The sequence below is a fragment of the Aethina tumida genome, chromosome 3 (genome assembly GCF_024364675.1).
Source record: "Aethina tumida isolate Nest 87 chromosome 3, icAetTumi1.1, whole genome shotgun sequence".
Taxonomy (NCBI): domain Eukaryota; kingdom Metazoa; phylum Arthropoda; class Insecta; order Coleoptera; family Nitidulidae; genus Aethina; species Aethina tumida.
This window is the reverse complement of record NC_065437.1, coordinates 24,172,778-24,198,510: the sequence shown is the minus strand read 5'-3', so window position 1 is coordinate 24,198,510 and position 25,733 is coordinate 24,172,778. Positions and strand designations below refer to the sequence as shown.

At 30.5% G+C, this 25,733-nt stretch overlaps 1 protein-coding gene across 3 annotated transcripts in view; it reads right to left on the bottom strand.

The window, feature by feature from the left end:
• The window catches only part of LOC109608656 (CUGBP Elav-like family member 4), a 334,021-nt gene that overhangs the window by 147,371 nt on the left and 160,917 nt on the right, over positions 1 to 25,733 (bottom strand). The window lies entirely within an intron of this gene.

Below are 25,733 nucleotides of genomic sequence, written 5' to 3'. Positions count from 1 at the left end.
ATTATTAGCAGTCACTTATGCAGACACATGAACTAACGTCGTCATAAATGTGTCAGTTATAATTTATTCCCGTAATTACATTTCCATTATTTTATATGCATATAATCTACCAGTATTACCTTAAGTTTACTGTACTAAGGTAAATTTCTGCTTTAGAACTAATGAAATTTATATCGGTACGTACATATTCTAATTTCCCGTAACAAAATAAATTTCGCTGTAATAATCCCTAGTATAAAACAGGACCAGAACTTTTACAGGCAGTCGAGTTCCGATACGAACGAGTGGCGTTTAAAGCCCAAAGTATTTAAAAGAATCCGAAAAGTTATGCACGTATAAAGACCAAACTATAATCGATATTATTATACTTTTAAATTTCATTTCGCATTTCCTACATTCATTCACCATAATAATCTATCGCACGAGACCATAAAATCAAAGTTGTTTGCCGGATTCCCGTATAAAGTACATTTTACAAAGTAAAACTACAATAAAGAATCGGTGATAGATAGTACTCAGAATTTTATTGGGTTTTCTTCGACTCTGAAATTTATTACGAAATACTTCCGTGGAAACGCATCTCTAGTTTATAACATATCTTTTATGAGCTCAACTCCCGACTTGGAAAAAACGTCGCTCTCTCACTTTGCATTCGTACGATTCGAATATTAAATTTAGAAGTACGAATGGAACCAATTTTTTTCATCTTCAATCTTTTATCGACAGTTTTTGTTTATAATTGTCGTATTTTATTATTTTTCAGTAATTTATATAAAAATGTATATTGCTTCAGAGCTTCAGTTTTCTTTAAGCATTTTCACTATGTTATATATTTCTAAATATATTTTTAGTCTTCTAAATAATTTGTAATTTTATTTTAGAATAAAAAAATTATAAATTATTTTTCGTACATTGTTAATATTTGATTTCTTAGAGACCTTTCGACATTTTTCAAAATTTTGTTATTTATATTTGTTATCATTAACAATATTTTTTTCTTTTAATCGTTGCATTGAAAAAGATTAATTTTAGTAATTAAATTATTAATATTAATATTTAATCCAAAACAGAACAATAACAAACTTATATAAAATTTTTTGCACAAAATTTAGAATAAAATCAATTAAAAACAATAAAACCTTTATTAATTTTTAAGTTGCACCCTTGCACATGCATTTCACCCTAAAAATAATAAAATTACAGCTCCATTAACATTGCACTTTAATAGTCTAATGAATCTGTTAGTTTTGCCACGGCTTGTTCACTTTCTTCCGCAAATATTAACCCAAACTTAGTTTGGCGATGAATAATTAACTCATTAATTATTAAACAATTTCCTAACTGAACTATCATCAATAACATCGACTTAACGCATTTACATAATTGGTTAAACTATCCGAGTGATTTAAATTTAATACAACAAAACACTATCTGATGTCTATACGTTTTATAATTTGGAGATGATTAGTAAATAACTATTTACGAATAAAGGAACATCTGAGCAACAATTTATAAGGAATTACAAAGAGGAAATATAAAACGTAATATTTTTTGAACGATTATAGGGCCGGCTTCTCTGCCTTATTAAGGGAAAATATAGTCCTGCTCAGTTCTGTTTTTTTACTTAATCATTATGCTAACAAAACTGACATCGTAAACCAGAGTGTGCGCTCGGGTGTCAGATTAAATTTGGGGTTACCAGCAAAATAGGCCGTTCCAGTGTAAAATTGTCTAATATAGGAAAATATATTCCTCGGCAAGACCCATCAAACCCCAAACCTTTCATTATAAATCAACCAGATTAAGCAACAATTTATAGATACGAACAATGTTACTGTAGTGATCCTTAAAAAATATATTCTACTAGTTTACCAGACACAATGTTGCACGGCTACCATTAAATACATTGGCCGAACGACTTAATCGCTTAACATTATTAGTGCTCTGACGTTAATCAATACATCTTTCAGCTTTTAAAACAGAAAGACTTAATGAATAAAATTTGCAACACTTGACCACAGTAAATCGAATTACTTGTACTCAACCTAAGGTATCATTTAAATCAGCTGCTTAGAAAATTATAAGAGTGGGTGTAACTGCGAAGTTTTAAGATATAATAGTTAAATGACCCATTGACTTGGGCTTAAAACTTAACTGATTGGATCGTTGAAAGTGAAGTATAATTGAGTAGGGTGCACCGAATTTAGAGTAAATCGAACTGACACTTTAACTTGGTCTTATCAAAATTTATCTGACAGTAATAAACTCAGTTAGAATCCCACCCCGTCAAAATCGCGACCGATAAAACAAATTTAAATGAAATCGACATCTTTTTTTCGACACAACGAGTATCGGTGCAAAATTAAAAAGGTCCGCCCATCCCGAAAGCTAATTTAAAATTAATTGCACCGCGTTAAATTCCGTTTCGAAATTTAGAAACTAATTAATGAAGTGGATTAAAATGTCTAATTAGAAATGCATTAATCTTAAATAATTGGTACATACCGTTGCACATGCTTGCAAGGACTGATTCGCTGACAAAATTTTAATTGAAACCGCAACATTTCAAATTGTCTTTGATATAATTTAGTTTAGCTTTTGTATAACAGCAAACTAATTACCCATTCCATAGTTCTGAAACCCATAGAGGCATGTAAACCAAGTTGTAATATGGTAGGCAAGGCATATTTTCCTGTCCTAACGATAGGTATATCCACTACGGAAGTTAATATACATAGTAGACAACAAGCGTTTAATAGACAATATTATGTTAGTTGGTGTCTCAAAAATGATTAATAAGGTGTTTGTGCAGTTTCTAATATAACACAAGGTACAATGTGTAATTACGGAACACAGAACATCAAACTAGACTTTGATTGAAATTGTTACGTAAACTATTTAGTGTATTGACTAACTGTTTGTAACAGTGAATTAATTAGCGGTGTGTTTAGTCGCATATTTTTGAAAATTTTTAATTTTGACAATATTATTTCATCACATGCTGTTAAATTAATAAACATTCCAGAAAAAGCATTTTGAATTTGAAATTTCAATTTTATTTGCTCAACTCACTAGTAAGCAAATAAATATTTTTGTTAATATTTAGTTCAGACAGAATTCTATGTGATTAATATTTATATGTCATCAAGGGTCGTTTAGATCTAGCTAGAGTTAAACAATTTAATGACAGGATGAGCTGAAAAGTTAGACACGATACAGTATTCAAATTATTAGTATACTCAAAAGTCCTTCACATTATTGTTTACAGCCTCCCTTATTAACAATAATTTTAGCTTTAATCGATGACACATGTATTTAATGTTAAAACCAAGTACTGTTATACCTTTAAATCATTCATGTAGTTGTAAATAATTTAGTGGCTTATTGAGCTTGTCAAAAAAATGATATCCCAACTGGTAGGTATATTATTGAGAATTATTTAGAGCCAACAATTAAACCATTAATCTGCAATAACTGAAATTACACTTTTGGTCATGCACAGCAATCGGTACCCACAAATACAGTTTATTAACCAGTTTGATGTTTAGCGCGTTGAATAAAATCGAACTAGAACCGGGAGAGAGTGTTAAACTCGAATTACCCCGTTGGGAGGGCCTCGTTTTGCTGGGGCTTTTTGAGATAAACGCCACTTTGAAGTGCGTTACCAAACTTTAACTACACACTTCTCGGCCTATTAAAGCAACTATTTAACCGTTCACACAAAAAAATGTATATCGTCGACGACCCGGCAGCGGTGCCGCCCTTTTAATTAAACTTACAGCACAATTTTAGATGAACAATTAATTATTGTGCCGGTAATTTTCAAGTTAAATTGCACACTTGAGCAGCTGCCGTTAAATACTGACCACTGGTACGTTATTATGGATTGCCGCCGCTTGGCACGGCCCGGCAACTGGAAACAATGCAACCATAATAACATATTCAGACTCTGACTTCACCCATGAATAGGTTATGTGTTGCGAAGAAAAAGACAATGTTGAAAAAATATTTACATTGAAGTTTTCTAGTAAAATGGTTATAACAACATAAAATTTACATACATAAAATTTACATTAATGGCAAATCAACTGCGAAGAACTAAAACTAAGAGAAAAATTTAATAAATTATATATTAATTAAATTTTGGCAATTTTGAAATGACTTTAGAAGAATAACTACTTAGAATACAATGTTTTAATTCATCATAAAAGATAATATATAAGAACTTTTATTGTTTAAATTATTTTAATGAATATTTGATAAACTTGTTTGTAGTTTCAAATAATAAATAAATATCCATTCATCTGTTATTTTTTTTAGAGAAAATGTTGTACAAGCAAGAAAATGTTTTTGACATGAAAGATATTTACAGTTTACCTACAATCAATTAATTCCTTTATTGGAGGGTAACTAATTTACAGGTTTTGTATATTTTGCAGAATATTATTTAGAAAAATAAATTTTAAAGTAAATAATGTTTGTTTACATCAATTAAGTTTTGTTGAGCCAACAATTTTAATTTATTTTCTGGTGATTGAAATTGATATAATATTGTTAAAGTATTAACAAAATTTTTTTGTTTTGACTAACCTTAGGTCTTTTTCACACAAAGTGTATTAAATCTTTATAATTTTTATATATTTTCAGTATGGCTATACTATACCTTCCAAAGGACGAACACGATTATTATTGCATCTTTAGCTAGTTTCTTTTGGTGCCTAATAATTTCGATTTTTTTTATAGATTTTGCTTGACTGATTTAAAGACGGGAAGGAGTTCATCAAAGTAAATGCTTCCTATTAAATGGTAAAGAAAATAATTTATTATCGATTTCTAGGATAAATACTGTTCCTAATCCTTTTGGGGTTTCACACATTTTTTTGTTTTTGCATAATTTCTTTTTATAGTTTTAAAGTATGTTTTGCTACCTGAAGATTATTTATTGTTGATTAAAACTTTTGTTAACACACTTGATGTTAAATTTAACTTAATTTTAACAAAAAATATTTTTGCATTAATATGTACATGATTTATATAAATCTGTAAAATAATTAATAAAATATACAATTTAATAATAATATTCATTTATATCATATATAAAATAATAATTATTGAAATAACAGATGGATTAAAAATACATCAAATTCAACTGTTTAAACCAACTTAAAAGAATTTATAAAAAAATATTTTTCAATTCAATACAATAAAATTCGTTAGTGAATATGGAATATTTTAAAAAGTTTGTACTCCTATTTAAGTATAGTATAAAATAATAAATGTTTCACATTAAAAATACATTAAACTTATTTAAACTAAATTTTAGGACTTAACAATAATTGTTTTTTAAATCAATTTTAATAATATTATTAATAAAAAGCTTCTATACAATTTTTACAATTATATTTATTTATATATTTTAATTATTTTGTAAATTAATTGACATTTAAAAACACAATGTAATAATAATGATATGTATTTAACCTCAATTTCCCATAATTAAACAATGATTGAAATATCAGTTAATTAACTGCGATTACATAATAAATCAAATTTAAGAGACCTCCACTAAAAACCTATTAATTATATATGTTGCAGAAAATTAAATATTTAATTAATAAACTAAATATTATGCTTTCATAATAATGTTACATGTATATATAATTTTGTAATTAAAAATGTGTGAAACTTTCGTTAATCTGGAACGTAATTTAACTTGCAGAATGCCTGCAACTCAAAATTTATCAATTAAAACCGCAGCCAAAAAATTTAATTAAACACGAAGTGGATGTCCCTTTCCAGTATAAAAATAGTGAAAGAGACATATCGTTTTTATTTTTTACTGTCGCCCCGGGGCGTCCGATCCTTATCGTGATACTTGTAGCGCAAACATATTTAATGGCAAATCCTCGGCTGATTTTTCCATCGACCATTTGTCTTACGTCTCTCGGACCGTTGCGTTCTCAATCAATTTTGCTTGTGTTTTTTCCTCGCCCTCCGTCACCCCGCGCGTCCGTCAAGCGTCCCGGAATGGCGGAGCGTGAGCCCGAGGCGTACGAGAAACGACCAAGATACTTAGTTTTAATTATAGCCAGACACAACTGTGCATCCGTCTGACGTTTATTGCCCACTTCTTCGTCATTCCGCAGCGGCCTGTTTACACTTTGGATTTCCCCGGTGGCGCACAATCAACCGTCGACTGCGCTAAAATTTGATGGCGCTCGTTATTAGTAAACACTATCTCCTATATATTTGCATCCGCATCCATTTTTCTTTTCGTGGCGTATTTAAATAGAAATTATATTAACGGCGATTCTCCCAGTTCTGCCTTTTGTAAATGCACATATTTACATCGCAAAAATTCAGACGTTTAAACTCAAATAATAACTTTAAATAAAGTAGTTAATTTCTGTAAATTTCCAATTCCAGGGTAAATTAAATGTTTTCTACCTACTTTAACAATGATGTCAAACGTCAAAAATAAACTAAGTAAATTGCATCAGTTAAAAACATGCGTCGTTTTGAGTTGGAGTTGAATTAAACCAAATATAATTATAACTGTCGCAATTTACAATCTCGTACATTTGTTTGTAGTATAATTTCTTACACGGCGTGTCGAGCACAGTACTTGTAGCTATTTTGTTACCTGCATGTGCTGTTTGTTATTAAATGCGTTTAGCATACAAGCAAATATATTACCGACGTTTCCCTTAATGCACGAGACTGTATGATAATTTAGTTTTGAAATTTTGCAACTTAACAGTCTAATAATTATTTCACCCCATCGGATTTATTCACGGTAAACTATCTGTGGTAATTTGGTTGTGAATTTGTAGTAACTTTCACATCCGTTATTATCAATTACGGTGGGTGATAGGCCTCTATACTTAATAGGTAATAGGTAGTTCAAGGGTGTTTCTGTTCATTGTAATTTATAGCACACTATATTTTAGAGCAGTATGGAAATATAATCTCCTTAAAATGCTTTCAGTATTAAGTATGAATATGTTAGTGGAGTTTGCAGGCTCCCGATAGAAAATACTACAAGGCTGGGCCATTGGCAGGTACTTCAATTATACGTGTTTTATGTGGGTGCATTTTAATAACGGATGATAAATCTTCTCTTAATATTAAAAGCTGTTTTTATACAAAATTGCGGTGACACACATATGACATCAAACCATCTATTCATTGAATGAAAAAATTTAATGTGTCATTGTATCAATTTCCGGATTCTATAGTATAATTTTAATAATTAATAAATTAGCAACCAGAAGAATAAATTCAATTATATATATTTTATTATTATTTTTTTATATTATAAAAATATAAAAATCAATTGTAATAATATAATTATTGGTTAAATTAATTAATTAATGGTTAAAAATATTTATTACCTTAAATTTATTTATTCTTACATATACATTTTTTAGAAGAATTGAGTTTTATAAATTTACATAAATTGAAATATTTTCCTTTTTTTGAATTTCATTATAAGTCAAACATCGAAACCCAAGATTTAATAATTCTATTGAAATTGCTTGGCAATAGCATCGAGAGTGTCAGTTTCGTGTAAATTTTACTTCAGAACTCGAACTTCGATAACTCTGTCTTGATTCTGCCACTAAATTCCAAGCCAAATTTTTTGAGGGATTTTTAAAATATTTGAATAGACTTGAAATAAAAGAAAAATATTAACTTTAAATTTGCCAAGAGTGATCATATTAATATTTCTAATGGCTATTTTTGAAATATTAATATTAGAACACTGTTTTCTTTGATTTTAAATTTATCGACTTCTGATCAATCAATTTTATTTTTTTATATGATTGATATATTATTAATCACTTTAATTTAAGTGATACGATGATGAATATAGTAAAAGGAATGGCAAAAGTTCTTAAGATATATAGTTACATATGTATATGCACCTTCAATGGTTAAATTAAATTAATTATATATGTATTCGGTTAACAGTTTCTGAGTCTATTCTAAATATTACTGAAATTAAATAATATATATAGTAATCTTAATTTATAATCCGTTTTTTCTTGTAATAATATTAAAAATTAAGATAATTTTATTATACAAATTTTATTTGTGCAATTTTTAGTAAGGTTAATACTTTTGTGGCCATTATAATCAGATTTTGTTACGAACAAAATTTCGTTGCTTGCGCCTCCACCATTTCTATAACTCGTTAAACTAAAATTTAAATTACGTATACATAGTAATATAAATGTAACTTAAATTGTTTCATTTGAATTTATATTTACCGTTCATATTTTGTGACATTAATACATAAACATTTTTTAACAATTATTATCTCCTACAATAACCGATATACTCGCATCCACCATTTTTTTTTAAATTGTTCTATCAAAATTCAGCATAATTTGTGGTTACTTATCAATTTAAACCAATGACAGAAATTGTTATTAGGAACACGCATTTATCTGTTTGAATAAAATGTGTACAAACAAAGTAAACTGATATATTCCCAATGGATTTATAAACAACGGACTTTGAAATGAAGGTAAACCGTCGATGCCACATAAAAATTATGTTAATGCATCCGTTATAACAGAGAGTGCGTCCGTTCCCGTTCGTATCTTTCGGGGCCGCGATTACGTATGAGCGACGTAGCCACTAAACCGGCTTTATGTGTGCCGCTCGTCCACTGAAAAGGTTAACATTGCGAGCTGCGCTTTTATGGGACATTTCTATCTATTCCGAAGACGTGCGGACGTACAGCCACCGGTCCCATTCCCGTCCTCTCGCCCACAATTGCGCGAATAAGCCACAACATCTCCCGATGATTAATTCATGAGTTCTGAGTGGTTTAGGCAGCTGAAACGCCGCAAATCCAGAATTAGGATAGAAATGGTCCCCATTGTTCTGGTTAAGGTATAAATTGAATACATCTGCGTGCTATCTTGAATAATGCAATTATTATGTTTTTACTGCGACTGGATTATTAAGTTTGATGTGTCGTCGACGTTCATCACTTCTGATTGCCGTTATTAACGAAAAATAATTCGCAAGCGATTCGACTCGGGGGTAACAAAGAGAACGTTAGTTCGCAATTAGTTGTATCCTATCGCAAAAACCAACAATGTAAAACGGGGAACCATTAAAAGAGTAATTTCGCGCTCAGGATGTGCCTGCTTCATAAACCAGTTAAATATTCAATAACGTCACGTACTTATGCTGAGATCCCAGATTATTATAAGCTCGAATGACACAACTTCGGGTTAAACCCGAAACTTAAATTGGGGCGGCTCCAAATGGAAATGCCTACATGCACGTATGTAGTTTATATGAAAACGTATTTCTGTTCGACACCCGCGGGAATTTTAATTAGGTTAATTAGGAGGGCTCATGACTTACCACAATTGCCCAGTGAACGATTTACTCACCTGAAAAGGAAAGTTCGAGATCAGAATGAATTCAGAAATGACTAAGGGTTTAATTAAATGCCTGTGTTGTTTCGAGTTCTATATTGTATTCTAGACGTACTACAAAACGCTAACATCATATTCATTTTCACTCAAACTTATCGGTAAAGGAGATATGAGAATACTTAAAATGTTTAATAATATAATTAATATCTTTCAGAATATTGTAAATCCATAGCAGTTAAATATTTATTCTAAAATTATACTATTATAAGTTGATAATATTAGAATTCATTAAATCTACTTTGTTGGTATGTATACTCATTTTGACAATGGACTATATTAGTAATAATGCTAAATATGCAAGTCACCTTAAGTAACTATATGTTCCCAGAGGTGTTGTTGTAGTTTAAGGTTATTGATTTTCATATTTAGTTTGTATTATTAAAAATAAAATAAATGTAATATACATTATAAGCTAATTTTCCTCAAAAATCTATTTAGATTTAGTTATCTCATTATTTAAAAATTTACATTTATGTGGAAAATAAATACTTAAACTGTACAAATAAAATAGAATACAATAATAATATAAATACAATCATTTTAATATACATTACATTGGTTTTAAGACATCATAAATCTTTATTTATGTTATTAATTTTTTCGTCTATATTATTAAAAAAAGTGTAAATTGTTGTATCTGTTAATTTTTCTATGAATGCTATGAAGAACTTTTCAAATAAAATTTGTGTAATTTTATCAGCTTTTAAATTTTTCATTATGATTTAATATTATTTTTTCTCTTCAAATGTGTATAATCAATTATTTATACATTCAGAATTTAAATTGGATAAATAAGATATGATACAATAACTTTGTTGCCTTTCAAATATTAATATCAAAATCCCATAAAAAACTTAAACCACTTTATTGTTTATTAAAATGTAGTTATGGTAATTAAAACTGATAATATATACATTTATACAGTATCTAGTGTCATGATTTATGTATAAGAAGCTTTAAAACGGTAATTAGGACTGAACAGCCCGAAAATACCCTTATCTTCAGAAGTACAATATAAAAGTTATGTGTATTATTGTCCTCTCCTCTTAACCATAGTAAAAACTTTGACAACCCTCTCCGACCGAATATTTCTTTATTGTCCAGTTATCGCGTCCATTCCATCGCGAATTCCGTGGGACTATAATATTTTTTTATATATGTCCCATCATAAAAGGGATTAAATAAACTGCACGTCACCCGACGAAAACACACAATGGAGAAGTTAAACATAATTAACATTAAAATGCGGCGAACGAGTAGACCGCAGCTAGACACTTCCATTAGTATCTGTCTTGTTGGAAGGGTCTCATTTCCTAACACGTATTATGACAATGATTAACATCGCAAAACTACAAAAGGAATCCGAACCGTACGTGCGTGATCGTCCAAGACGCACGCAACATCTAATCAAGTTATCGCTTTAGTCTATTTTTTTTCTCTTGTTTTCGTATGTCCTCTGTTGTATTTCCATGACTTCTTTAACTTTCTATCTGTTTATTTCGTTAAGTTACGAGTTACTTTTACGGACTTTTCACTTAGTTGTTTTGGAGACGTCGTCGTAAGAATTTTTTTTACGGTTAGCTCAGTATGTTAATAATGCAGGGTGTCAAGTCGGATTATTTCGTTATATTTCGATTTGGGTCAGGAATGGCGTGCTTGGAATTATGCCAGTGTCTCGTTAAATTTACTTTTATTTTACTGTTTGTATAAGAATTGAACTTGTTTATTTTCGTACAGAAATAATAAACAAAACATTTTGAAGTATTGTCAGGAACATTGGTTTTTAATCACAAAAGTTTTTGTTGAGTACCCAACAATTTTTGTTTCATTTCCTCTTACTATCCAAATTTCCTATTGCAGAGATGTTGATTTATCCGAGGATCCTCTTCCTGTGGAGGAAGAAGCTGTTTTATCTCAATTAAGCCCTGAATGTGTATTAATGTTGTGCATTTCATCTTCATATCATGTTCGTTTGCGTCTATTGTGTTCGCAGCCCTAAAACAGAGAGCTCCGGGCATAATGGCTTCATAAAACCCGAATTACATTGTAAATAAAAAGGTCGGAGTATCCAAATAGCTTAAAATGTTTTTAAATTACGGGAAATCTTTTATTAAAAGTTTAAACTTTAATTTTTTATTAAAAATTATTTCCTTCATTTCTAGAAGTGTTAACAATATACTTAATTTATTACACATTATTATTTTAAACACTGAATATTAAGAAAGAGAGTCCGGCAGGAATAATACACTCCAAAATATCTGCCGTGAGTATAACGTTAAGTTATCGACGAAAAATTCAATTATTTCCCAACAAATTGCTAGGGTATTTCGACAACCCTTCCAAAATTAGTTTCAGAGACCCCTTTGATATTTAAATCGGATTATTAAACAATAAACAAAAGTTTATAATCGTTAACTGGTGGTAAATTATATATAACAATTTTAATCTTTTTATGGTAAATAACAGAAATTTTAATTCGTGTTTCATATTACGATTAGTCAAAAAATTTTTATATAAAAAATAGTTTAATAAATAAAAAGCAATGAAGCTTCCTGACATGAAAAGGCGCAATAAAATTCCACCAAAAGTGTTTCGTGCGGATGATAAATATCATTTCAAGTTTTTCAACGTCCAGTCAAGCTTTATTTTAAGTGAATAATGAACAAACCTTGTCGAGTGGCCAATTAAATAGAACTTAAAATTCACAACTGGTTCTCTTTCTTTCTGTAATGTCGTTGTTGCGAAATAAAACATGGATATGTGTCAGGCTCCATTTTACAATGATTAATGTTCCTGTGTATCAGTTGGAGTTATGTTACCACATCATCCCGTCACCGTATACCTATATTATTTTGTTTGTCGCGGGAAAAAACGCCTCAAATATTAGGGAATTATGATTTATGACACTGTTTTCTAATATTAAAGCTTCGGAACCGGAACTTATTTGAAACAAGATATGTGCGTCAAAGTCCACTTTATTCAATATTTAATGGAAGACCCTTCCTTATATTAGTCTAAAGATTCTCGATAATTATGATGTCTGATGATTGAATTGTGTAATTCAATTTGACGTATTTATCCGATTGCAATTTGAAGAGACCTAGATTAATTATTAAATAAAAGACTATTTTAAAGCAAGAAATGGACTACCAAAACTGATAATTGCGGTTCTTAACATTAATGAAATGGAAGTGACTCTTCAAATTCAAGTTGTTTTCTGATACCAGTTTTTTTTTCAATTTTCTTATATATATATATATATATATATTAGTTTGAATTGTCCTGTAAAATAATAAATAATTGTTAATTTTAATTATTTATCTAAAAATAGAGTATCAATTCCATAAAACAATAAATCATATTTCAGATTATTATTGTGACCTACTAAAATTTGAAATGAAATACCGAGTATAATCTAATAATCTCAGTGAAGTATTGTCAGAAATTTAACACGGTTCACTCAAACGCATTACTAGATTATAAGCTTGACAATTGTTCAAAATTATAAATGCAAATTTTATAAATGGCTGATTATGATTTTTTATTAAATTGCACTTTATATTTGGGAATTGTCAAATCAGTGATAAAAACGTGAAAAAAATATTTAGTGCGTGAAAAATGTTCATGTATTCGCCAATCCTATTTGTTGCTTGTAAGCAGGAAATATTAAATTTCGCTTTATGTTATGTATTGTTCTATATGTTCGTCCGGGTTATTAAATAGGGAGTATAAATATTGCAACCAGTCTTTGCACACAAATATCGGATGTTTACACAATTCTTTTTAATATCAGAAGTATGCTTTTACTGCTATACTGAAATCGTTTATATTGAACAAGTTTAATTTAGAAAAAACATGGTACTCACCAATAGCTTCGAAACGTCAATAACCCTCTTGTCCTTTTGTAAAGAACGGTTACACATTGGACCCTAAATTTTTATTCCCGAATTTAAATCTGATATATTGCAGGATTTTATGGTCAATAAATATTTTTAGGGATGACTTTCCACCAAAACCATAAATCATTTGAATATTTCATGGTCCCGGCCATTTACATCTCACGTTTCAAACAATGGTAATTCAATGCGGCCACCAAACCTGGATATTAGCTATATTAAAAGGTCATAAACGTTTATGTCCACATAATATTGATTAGATTATTCGGGTATTTTTAGTTCAGGAAGAATATAATAAATTTTAACGAGAATTTTACTCATCTATAGAATTATAATTATTGTATTAAAATACTTCTATTTTTACAAGTACTTATGAATTATTAATATTTTCCTGTTTTATAATATTACTCCTAACTTCAAAGTCACTTGTAAATAAACGTGTGGTCTTCCGGCACTGATTTCCACAAAAGACTCCATGCATTTTGCAGGACACGCATAAAAAACGTCCTCGAAACCATTCTAAGGAGAGTGATGTACAACAAAAGGAAAGGTCCAACTTAAAATATCGCAAAAATCATTCAATAAAAGGGAAAAGTAAGACATTACGGGGAAATAAAACTGGAATGGTCAGACAATTGTTGATTTTGTAGGAGGAAGCTTAAGCAGTCCCCAAGGAAAATGAAGGGAAACCCAAGGAAATGCCTATAGGAAGATATGAGTGTTATTCAGCGGTAAATACGGAATGGAATTTTTTTTATAAGAGCGCTGAAACAGGGCCGTAAGAATAATAGTCCATCTTCAACCCTTCATTACAACTTACATTTTTATTAAAGAAAATATAATGAGATTTTTTTGTTCAAATTTGGAATTTTAAAGACTAATAAATAACTTGTCTTCTTGATGAATAAAATTGATGATAATAAATAAATAAATCTTACATATTGGAATCCCGTAAAAGTTTCCAAAAAAGATACGAAAAGTAATTTTGTCTGGTATAACAAAAAGGTAAATTTTGATAGCAGCGCGTGTGTGGCGCGGACGGGTCTGGCCTTATTTGTTGATGAATGTACTGGACCCGCGAGTCCCTTATATTTCCAGAGGCCGAATTCGGACAAGGGTCCGGAGGCCCTACTATCTTTTCCGGTGCCGTATATTTCGGTCGGAGCGCCATCCACCACTGTATTTATCTGTTGGAGGATGCCCGTCCTGTTATCAGCGCCCCCTTGTCCCGGCTACACTTGCCCCACGGGGACGGATCTTGTATGCTACCCAATTATACTTTGCCGCTGCCAGCAGTCGACCCTCGATATTACAAATGTAACCGAGGGTCCGAAACACAATCCTCAATGAACAGGACTGTGATGACCGAAATATTATTAATTGTTTTCTTTGAATGTTGCAAAAAAACACCCACAGAACACATAAAAAGTATTATTGAGTAATTACATTTCATGTTAAGTCGATAAATCAAAATTGTTCAATAAGAAAACGCGTAGAGAGAATTGAGAAAAGAAAACTAGTCGACAGACGCAGTCGATAATTAAAATCCGGGCACCGATATACCTGAAGGGAATTGATAAGTCGGCCTCAAAAGAAATCTTCGCATCGGTTTCCCTATCCAATCGCTCGAAAACATGTTCAGATTTATCCGTATCAAATGCAGCGCTCCGTTGAATTCTGCGGGATCAGGTGATTTGAATTCACACAGTGCGAAAGAAGACACAGGCTATATTTTGCCGATTTCATTCTTTGAACTACGAAAAACGTTTGATCTTGCCTGAAATTCCATTTATTTTCGATACATGGGATAAGTATTAATTTACATTGGGGGATACACGAGAAAGATGGAGATTAATATCGGAGCAACACGTTCCGTATTCTTCTCAGTCTCCAAAATGCACAAAAGAATATGTTACGTGGGATAAGGTGTGGTTGTATAGAAAATTTCGTGACAGTTTTTTAGAAAGGTAAAAATGTTTATTCTTTAAACTATAAAATTTATTTTCAAGCAGTTATTAAGAAGTGTTGCATATCTCTGTCAGTACCCTTAAAGGGAATAGTTTGAAACTCATTAAATAATTTACTAATAAACTTATCCTTACCTTCGTAATACAGTTTCTTGTATAGTGTATAACTTTAGATTTATAGTTGGTTCTATCGACTTTGGGAGATCATCACTACATCATTACACCGAATATTGATTCAGCCTCGGACTTTCCTCGTTGATGGCTGTCTCCCAATGGGACACGTCAACGCGTGTACAATCAGTTATTATGTATTTAACTTGTAGCTGGTTGTATAAAGCGGATATTTAAGTCGCAAGGTGAGATTAATAAATACTTGTATCATTTTGACCTCTCTATGGCTATTATTCGCGTGTTCATGTATCCCAGCATATTTGACATCATAATCGATTTGAAACCAAAACACAATGTTTTTGATGATGTTACCCAATAACATGGTTATAATATTGTTGAACTACACTGGTACATCATTCATAATTAATGTGCAAATTTGCTACGAAATTGAGATCAATATTAGTTTAGTTTAGACCGAGGTGATTCGAAAGTACCTACGGTAGCAATTACCGATACCGTTAAAATGATTATCTGACAAATTTTAATAAAAAACACACGTTTGATCTCTCTCCAATTAATTTTATTTAAAAGTGCAATTCAGTGATTTGATATAAATTTGAAGTATACAAAATCGTAGTTATGAATTTTAACAAGGTTTAAAAAAGCATGCTTAAAGAAATCACGTTCTTTGGAAGCGAGGATGGCATAAATCTGTGCCGCCACTGTTTCGGCTCGAAACAAAAATGGTCGGCGTGCCTCGAGGATATAACACTTTGGTGATTCCGTGGCCGTCTGATTTATTAACATAGATATGAGCAGCAGTACGTTTGGGTTTCGATTCATCATATTTCTGTCTGGAAATCTGCGACTGTGTTCCGTCGCCGAACTCTCGTTTGTCTCGCCGAATCCTACCTTCTCTCCTCTTTATTCAATTTACATGCAAATGTACGGAACCTCGGGCCCCGTGACTTCCTTTTTCCTCTCCGAGGACTTGGTCCCCGGTTTTCGCCTCCCGGATCAGACATTGACAGATTTAAAACTGGATTTGTTCGAATCACTTTAATAAATCCGGGGGAGATAATTATTTTGTAGCAGATGAAAAATGTACAGATATAAAACACCTAAATTGAATTACTTACAAATTTTCTGTCAATTTATCACCAAGGATTTTATTCCTAGTTCCGTTCCTCAACTTAATTAAGCCGCTTCCTCTTTACCTCGGCAAATTCTAAATGATTGCGTTTTATTTCAAACGTTTTAAAATTTAATAATTTTTGCAGCGCATATTATTTCCATTAGATTGCAAATCAAGATATTTTTTACTGTTCGTCTCTACAATTAGTTCCAAGTTTTACTTACAGTATGGTTTAAATAATTTGAAACACGTCCGGAGAGTAAAGAGCGTAAACAAAAATTTTTATTGCTGAAAAACTACGTGTACCATTTCATTATACCGCAAATAAAATTTAACAAACCCCTAGAGAGGGCGGAACGCCGCTGAATCAGTGTTCGTTATTTTATTCATTCAGTAGTTTCTGGAGATGATCTGACTCATGATTGTCTGTTTGGATGAATGGTGGGTCATACACTTATCTCGAAGCAAAATATATTGTCTGCTACGCCACAATTCTACTTTACCTTGGCTCTCAAGGATCCAGTTTGGACTGATCCATTATTAAAAGCTTTTTTCTATGGCTCCGTTATTTCCCCCTAAAACTTAAGTCTTTTTATGTCCGTTTCTATTTTCTGCCATATAACAACTAGGCTTAGATAACAGGATTTAATCATGTCACATTTACATAAGTTTTCCTTGTTTCGCATTTTCTGTAGTATAGTATATTTATATTTTCTTTTGTTTTTTTCTAAGAGGATCCTCCAAATTGCCTCATTTTATAAACACATTAAAATAATGGTTTGTTTTATTATATCCAATGTGCAAAAGATCTACTATCAACGAAGCTTATCTTAAAAACTACTTTTATTACACTGAAATTTGAAATTATGCAGCATTGTCCACACATTTCGGGGCCATTTGTATTGTTGCTTTTATAAATTTTAAAGATTTATAGAAGCATCTATAAATCTTTACATATTTTATCTTTTATTTTTTACCTTTTATATTATCTATTAAATTGTAAAAGGATTTGGTTTAATGTTATCAATGTTTTTATTTTAAAATCTACTTTTATCAGACTAAAATTTCACATTATACTAAATTGTCTGATAAATTAGTTTTTAGAAATAAATAGAAAAAAAGATGTTTAAAATATTTTTACTCAAATAGTTTATGACATTTCAAATATTTATTTTGGTAGTATATCATTTTTTAATTCTGGATGAACTGAACATTACGAAAAAATATCGATTTAATACTAATTTTTATAAAGTTACCAACTAAAATGCAAAGGAGAAAATTTGATAGTTCAAAACTAATTTACAAATTTAATTTATATTTTTTATAATAAATAATTTTAAAAATTGTGATTGACTACGTTTCCGTTTAAAATATTCCATTTTGTTACTACTTAGCGTTTAATAATCAATCCTATTCTTACTTTTTTGTACATATTTATTACACTAAATTTAACAACTTTATTTTACAAATTTTTCTTTATTCAAATATTTTCAGAGCTAAATATAATAAAAAATAAAGTAATTTTATTCTCCTGTCGAAATTTTAAATATGCTTTTGACAATATGTTTTTTATTAATATTCCTTTATTCGTATTTTAATTATTGATATAATTAAAATTGTGAAAAAAAAATCAATTAAATATAATGTTCATGTTATGTGTCAAGTTAAGAATTATAATAAGAAGTAAAGTCAGATTTAATATTTCAAAGTTGATTTACACTATTAAAATTTATTTATTTATAACAAATGTTTTTGTTTAAAAATATTTTCTTTTCCCTTATTTATCTAATACACAATTATTCTAAAAAATAATTTAATAATTATATATTTTTAATACGATTCCTTCACAACATGAAAAGATTTACAATAAAATCTTTATTTTATTTCTAAAAAATCATGATTTAAATAGGACCCTTGTACCATCATAAATATTTACAATGTACATATGTAAAATAATCTTAGAATCTAGAGTAAATTGCACGAGTCCTCAGCCGTAATGGGGTGGAAACCGTATGCGGTAGTTTTTGCCCGCATACAAATACCACTTCTTGGTCAGTTTGGTGGTGTCATTTGTGGCAAATCTGAACCAAACTGCGCCAGTCAATTCACGACATTCTAACAAAACACATGTACCCATTTCCCGTCTCTAAAATATAAATTAACTCTTTTTTATATACAAGACACTCGTACGAGCAATAAAACTTCGAAACGAATCCAAATGGAATTCCCTTCCGGTTTTAAGTCGAAATTAAAAATGTTGCGAGAAAGCGAGTACGGGTTCGTTGATAGTTGCATCTCAAAACAGAAATATCAAATAACCGGGTCCTCCTGTGGGAAATCAGAAGTTGTAATGCCGTATAATTAGCAGATGAGATCTGTGCAGTGGCAGGGCGAGGGAAACGTGGAACGCGAAAACTGTAGTCAAATCAAATAATACTTTGTGTATTTCCGTGTGGGTTTATATTAAATTGTTCCGGGTTTTATGTGAATTGATCGATGTCTAGGCGTTTGTGAATTACTCTATCAATTATGATCGTACTTTTTCATAGTTTTAAATCCTCTTTAATATTTAAATGCATTCTGAGGCATGGTTATAAAGTATATTTATAAATTTGTGATTTATTATTAATGAGAAAACGACACTGATAAAGAATTCAAAGAAAAGTTAATAAAATGGTTAGAACGACGTCTAAAGCTACAATGTGCATATCGATTTTCCCTCAATGCTTACGGTCGATTAGACAGGATTGTCTCCCTCGTAACCCCTGTTCCCGAGTCCCAAAGGGGGTTTATGGGGAACGCACCTGGAGCCGAATTTTTAGCACGTACGAACTACTCCATGATTACACTTGCTCTAAATCTTTAGTGGACCGTGCAGTGGCATGCATAATTCATTTTTAAAAACAAAACCTTTCAGCGACTGGGGAACTGGAAAGTATCCGGAAAACATAATGAAATGAATTTAATGTTGTGAGCTCATAGCGTTTCCCATTTCCTTCGACATAAAAGACAAACATGTTCCCTTTTGTGAGCCGTACGTAGAATAATAACATCTTGCAGGAAAGATTATTTTTGAATTTCATATCCACATTCCCCACGTTTACCTGCTTGAGATTCGAAATATGCGCGGCATGGCAAGGTATTCGCCAGAGTCCATTTGACCTTATACATATAACTTCTTATCAACGATGAATGCGGCGTTATTTCAAGGCTTCCGCCTCCAGACACAAACAGTTTTATCAAAATTCCAACCGGATCGCGCGTCCCTCCTCAAAGGAAAATCATTAATGTCACTGGATAATAACTTCGTTTCCAGCTCTCCAAATATTTTATTGAATTCTACAATTTATTCGTTCAAAGTTCCAAACCATTTTTATCACGTTTTTCTATAAAATTATATTATTAAATGAAATTATTTTATACAATATATTATTTAACGTTGACATGTTTGTTGTAAATATATTGGTTAATTAATACTAATTAGGGTATTAATAAACTAACAAAGTTAATGAAGAGCTAATATAAAATGTCAAACTATAATTAAATAATAATTGAATCGAAATCAAGTTACAAAGGCCAAATTTTCCTGGAACAAAATAATATTTTCGTTTAATTTTGTGGGCATACATGCATATATAAAACACGTTTTAAATTGTCATTTTAATTATCTTACTTGTATACAGAATAATTTTGTTATAAATACTATAATAATTACAATTAATTAAAAGTAGATTCAATTCACTATTAAAGGTATATTAAATTGAATTGATAAATCTAAATACACATACAAAGCTATGAAATCAAGCTTAATACATTTATGGTAAGAATTTTGAACGGTTAATTAAGTTTAACTATACGAGTATGAAGACATGATATCTCAGGAACTACAATAATTAGTAATTTTAGACCCTCTCCTATGAAGTCATCAACTTTTAGAGACCATTACTTTTAATGTTCGGATACTATATAAATTTACTCTTCTAGCATTCAAGTATGGCCGTTCCATTAAAGAGACTCTAAAATTGTTCATCGATATAGATAAAACAACGAAAATACCATCATCTCGTATCAATTCCGTTCAAAACTGGTTTAATACCGTAACTTTTCTTCATTTTAGCAATGTTGTCATCATCATTTTACACGTTTTTACTTGTTGTATTCATGAAAAATAGGCTGGTAATAAAATCGCGTCACTTTCGATCTAATTCTGTTTGTTAGACACGTAATAACCAAATATACATAAAACGCGAAGTATACACATAAAATGCACGCCGTAACGTTTATCGCAGTTAATTTAAAACCCAGTCGAACGTTTATGGTGTAAACGTAGTATGTATGTATTTTGTCACGGCTCTATTAGCAATAAAATGCTTTAGAATCAACAATTCTCTAATGCAAAATATAAAACGTATCGCGAAATCAAAAGTTACAGCCCATATATCTGAAATACACAGTTATTAAGATGTCTATACTACACCTTTCATCCCTGGGTATTCGATTTCAACAAAACTAGATACTGACCTGCAAGAGAAAATATTAAATTAGATCAAATATTACATCAGCAAAATAACAACAAAAATACATTTAATGGTTGACTTCAAACGTAAAACACAGTTTACTGAGAGTTTTTGAGATAAAGTTTAATTAACTGTAGTTGAAAATTCAAAGGCAAAGTTCATCCTGATGGAGTGTTTACAATAAACTTTCTACATGCTTTGGCTGAAACATGATTTAGCATGAAACAAATTATTTATTACGTTTTATTAGATAAAAACAAGTACCCAAGCTACTTTTGTACAAAGCAAAAATTAATTAGATAAAAATTTATAACATGATGTGAGATCATTTTCAGCAGTTTAGGGAACTGTATAGAAAAGTCTCATTACATGATTTGGCTTCCATCATCAGTTTAAGACAGCAGGATGTTGATAAAAAGTGCGACATCCTAACAATTTATCTTGGGGTTCGGTATCGATTGCAATAATTGGCACTCGAAAACAAAACGATCAGGTTTTGCAGCGGAGACGTCCAGACACGGCTTCGGACACATTGGCGTACTGATCCTTTCTCTGGTGACTAAAATTATTCGCCGTTTTACAGTGATTCGATTTATACGTAAAATTAATAAGTAACGTACTTCTATAATTCTCATCTTTTCGAAAGTGAGTAGTTAATCCGGAATATTCGAACTGCGGAGACGGAAATATCAAGCTCGCAACATTCAGTTACCAAACTAACACAATCAGACAATAAACTGCAACGAATTGTACGGCATTTCAATGAGATAACTTTAAACTCATTTAACTTGCATTGAACTAAGTAAGATGTTTATTATTATTCATGCGACTATAAGAAGTGGAGATGTATAAGTTTAATCATATTTAACCCAGAAATTCGTCCGAAACGTCTGCGCGCAGTGAATGGCTTTTGATTGCGTCACGCTAACTATTCGAGGAGCTGGGTTACGGTACGATGATGCCAACATAGGAGTGGTTCGGGAACAAACAACTTAATGAACCTCGAGAAATGTCATTAAGCTGCCGACATAATGCCTCCGGTAAACACAACACTTGAAAAGTGGATTTAATAACTAAAAAGCAATATTTTGCCCGCAGTCAAGTGCATCGATTAAATTGTAAAAAGCTTAATGAATTGTTTGAAGAAAATTATTATCTAATAAAAATAAAGTTTAATGGAGAATGAATAGATAATTAATTAGGAAAACGGTAACAAAAATGTTACTTCAAGAGTTAAAAATGTTTTTAATTAAAACAATTACAAGGTAAATTTGAAATTCGTGGTTATTTTATTTACCCCAAAACATTGTCGTAGTTTCCGACGAACTTAAGACCGTTTTACAAACAAAAACAGAATAATAATTGGAGCACCTCATTTTAACTGATTGACGCACAAAGTCTGAAATCAATAAAATTTTCTGGTCCCGATCGGAAGATTTCGTCAATAAGTAGCACAAAATGCCAATTAACAGGCATAAACGGCAAAATAATCTTCCCCTGTGCCATAACTCGGAATTCGGCACGTAAACTTATAATGATTATTCGAAATTCGGATTCAATACACCTGTTTCGAGGTACGGAGTAGAACGCGGACTTAATGATCAGGCTCCAGGGCCCTTGTGTGTTAGTTATGCAGGCATAAACTTTGAAAATCCTGATCTGTCTAGAATATATAAGCCGGCTGCGCTTTCGCAACTAAACTTTATACCCACTAATGGGCAAGACACTTGTTGACACGAGGAGCTGAATGCGAAGCAATAATCACCGTCTATCAGACGCAAACCTATCGATCTACACGGCCTTCCCACCGTCTCCCTGTGTTATTATCTGGCCATGGAAGCGCCGCTATCTAAATTGCGTCCTGTTCGATTTATCCGAGGTGCGATTCTGTATTTAACATCCATTCAACAACCGTAATATCGGTAATTGTACGTTGCAAAATTTAGTACCGAAATAACTAAATAAAAAACCAAATAAGGTATATTTATTACAATAAGCAGAACTAATTTAACGAACGAAAAAATAAATTGTATATAACAGCGGGGAAAAAATAAATAGACAATTTGATTGAAGTTGATATTTAAATTGAGTTTCTAGATTTATATCGAACTTTTCGATTGAAAGAGAAGAAAAATTCTTTATAATTTTGTTTCTTTTTTATTAATCCTACATTTAATGTAACATCACAGAAAACATTATACAGCTACATGTTATTTACTTGTTTATTGACCACTTTGAGATGTCTGAAAAATCGACAAACAGAAACAAAAATAAATTAGAATATATAAAATTATTTTTATATTTTTATCTTTGTATTGGAAAGAGATTTATTTTCAAATGCATCATTCATAACAGATTGTACGTAATAGCTACAGCTCCATGTTATTTACTTTTTAACTGACCACTTTGAGGTGTCTAAAAATCGACGAACAGAAACAAAAATAAATTAGAAGATATAAAATTATTATTTTTATATTTTTCGATTATACGAGGTGTCCACAAATCCATTAGACAAGGCACAGTATATCAAAATGAAATCTGGTATAGGTAAATGACATGAAAAGAGGAGTTTTCGCATATTTTCTACTTTTCGGTCACTTCCGGTTTCACCGAAAATGGTTGCATTTTCAAACTTTTAAATGGAATACCCTGTATATTTTTACATTTTTTTATTTTCTGAAACAATTTTCGATTTACTTTACTTTATTAGCTAATTTATGATCAATAAAAAATGAAGAACAAGAACAAGCGACATTAAAATACGTTGTAAAAATTACATTTTTATATTTTGTGTTGATTAAGTTCCAACTAACAAATACATGAACAACAAATGGGTAACATATATTTGTTAAATTCAAATTATGAAAAATTGATAAATAAATTAAAATATATTGTAAAAATAATATTTTATAGTCATATTAAACAAGAATTAAACATATTATTTGATTGTATTTCAAGTTTAGAATAACTTTCGAATTATTTCGAACTTTTGGACTGAAACAGTAACAAAAACAAATTCTTCAAAATTTACTTTTTATTAGAAAATTGCTTAATGTTTAATATATCATCATTTTTTCAGCTACTTAGTATTTATTCGTTTATTGGCAACTTTAGTGTTATTTACGAAAAATCGAAGATTAAAACCAAAAAACAAATTAAATTATATTTGATATCCCAAAAACAAATATCTTAATAATAAACAAGTGTGTAACATGTGTTTGTTGAATAATATATTATTATATTTTAAAAGAACGTAATTCATGCTTTAAGTTATTTTTAGTTTTTCGATAGAAACAAAAAGAAAAATTAATTCTTAAATATTTAATGTATCATAATCTTAATTCAAAGGCAACAATAAACAAATAGATAACATGTAGTTGTTACTTTAATTGTAGGGATATTCTATAACCCCTGTCGAATAATTTGCTATACAATTTTATAAAAGTATGACTCAAAATAATGCTGTATTTATCACCATGTTAAAAATAAAAATACCGTGATACGATTTATTTAATAATAACATATTAAGTAACGAATAAGTTAAAACTACACGAGTAAAAAAGGTACGACACGTTTTCCGATGCGGCGCGCTAACCCGTCTTTTAGCCGACAAGAAACATAATTTAGTGTATTTGCATTTAATCCGGGAGTTAAATCCAACTTCATAAATTACAATCGGGCCCAAAGTAATCTAATGAATTTTAAATATAAATCATCGTCGCGCAAATATCCAAAAGATTTAGAGTTACAATCATAACCCCAAAACAAATTTGTAACACAATGTACCGACGATAAATTCGTCCGACTGACGAGCGCCCGCGCCGGCAGACATTTTAATTACGGGAAAGGGGGCCGAGTTTCAAAACGGCCCCCCAAATCTCCTGCAACTTACACCTGGTTCCTGCGGGAGAAGAACGCGACGCTCGTTTGTCACTACCTTGGGTCCCCCCTGCTCTCGCCGTCGCACACTCGCGGCACTGTACGTAGATAATTTCACTATTTGTGCGCGATATGCGACACACGAGCCCTAAATTAAATTCTTATTGTGCGACATCACTTTCTCGAATATCGCCCTTTTTTTACATTTTTTTTTTTTATATATTTTTACAAATAAAGTTCAACACTACAACTGATGTAATTACATTTTATAATTATACATGGCTTTATATACGGTAATAAAAAAATTCTTCAATTGTCAATTATGAATGAAATGGTCATTGAAATCCTCAATCCCTTAAATAAGAAGTGATGAATCAATATAATGATAAAATTGTTTCGTTATAGGATGCTACTTCATAATCTAAAATTGGTGTGCTTCGGACTAATATTAGTGAGCATACTCTTGGTAATTAAAATAATAACAATAATTATTTTCTATGGCTTAATACAAAGAATTGTTAGACATATCGTTTTTATTCATTGCGGTAATGAATGTGTGCACTGATTAAATTTTAGTTTTGCATATTATCGACACTTTTGTAGCCTTACACTAAAATATAAAAAAATATAATTTAATAATAAGTGCGGTTTATTTTCTTTTAAAATACAATTTATATGTATAATATAGAAACAAATAATTTATCATTCTGAAAAAAATGAAATATTAAATACGAATTTAGTTATAATCGCTTGAATATTATAAATAA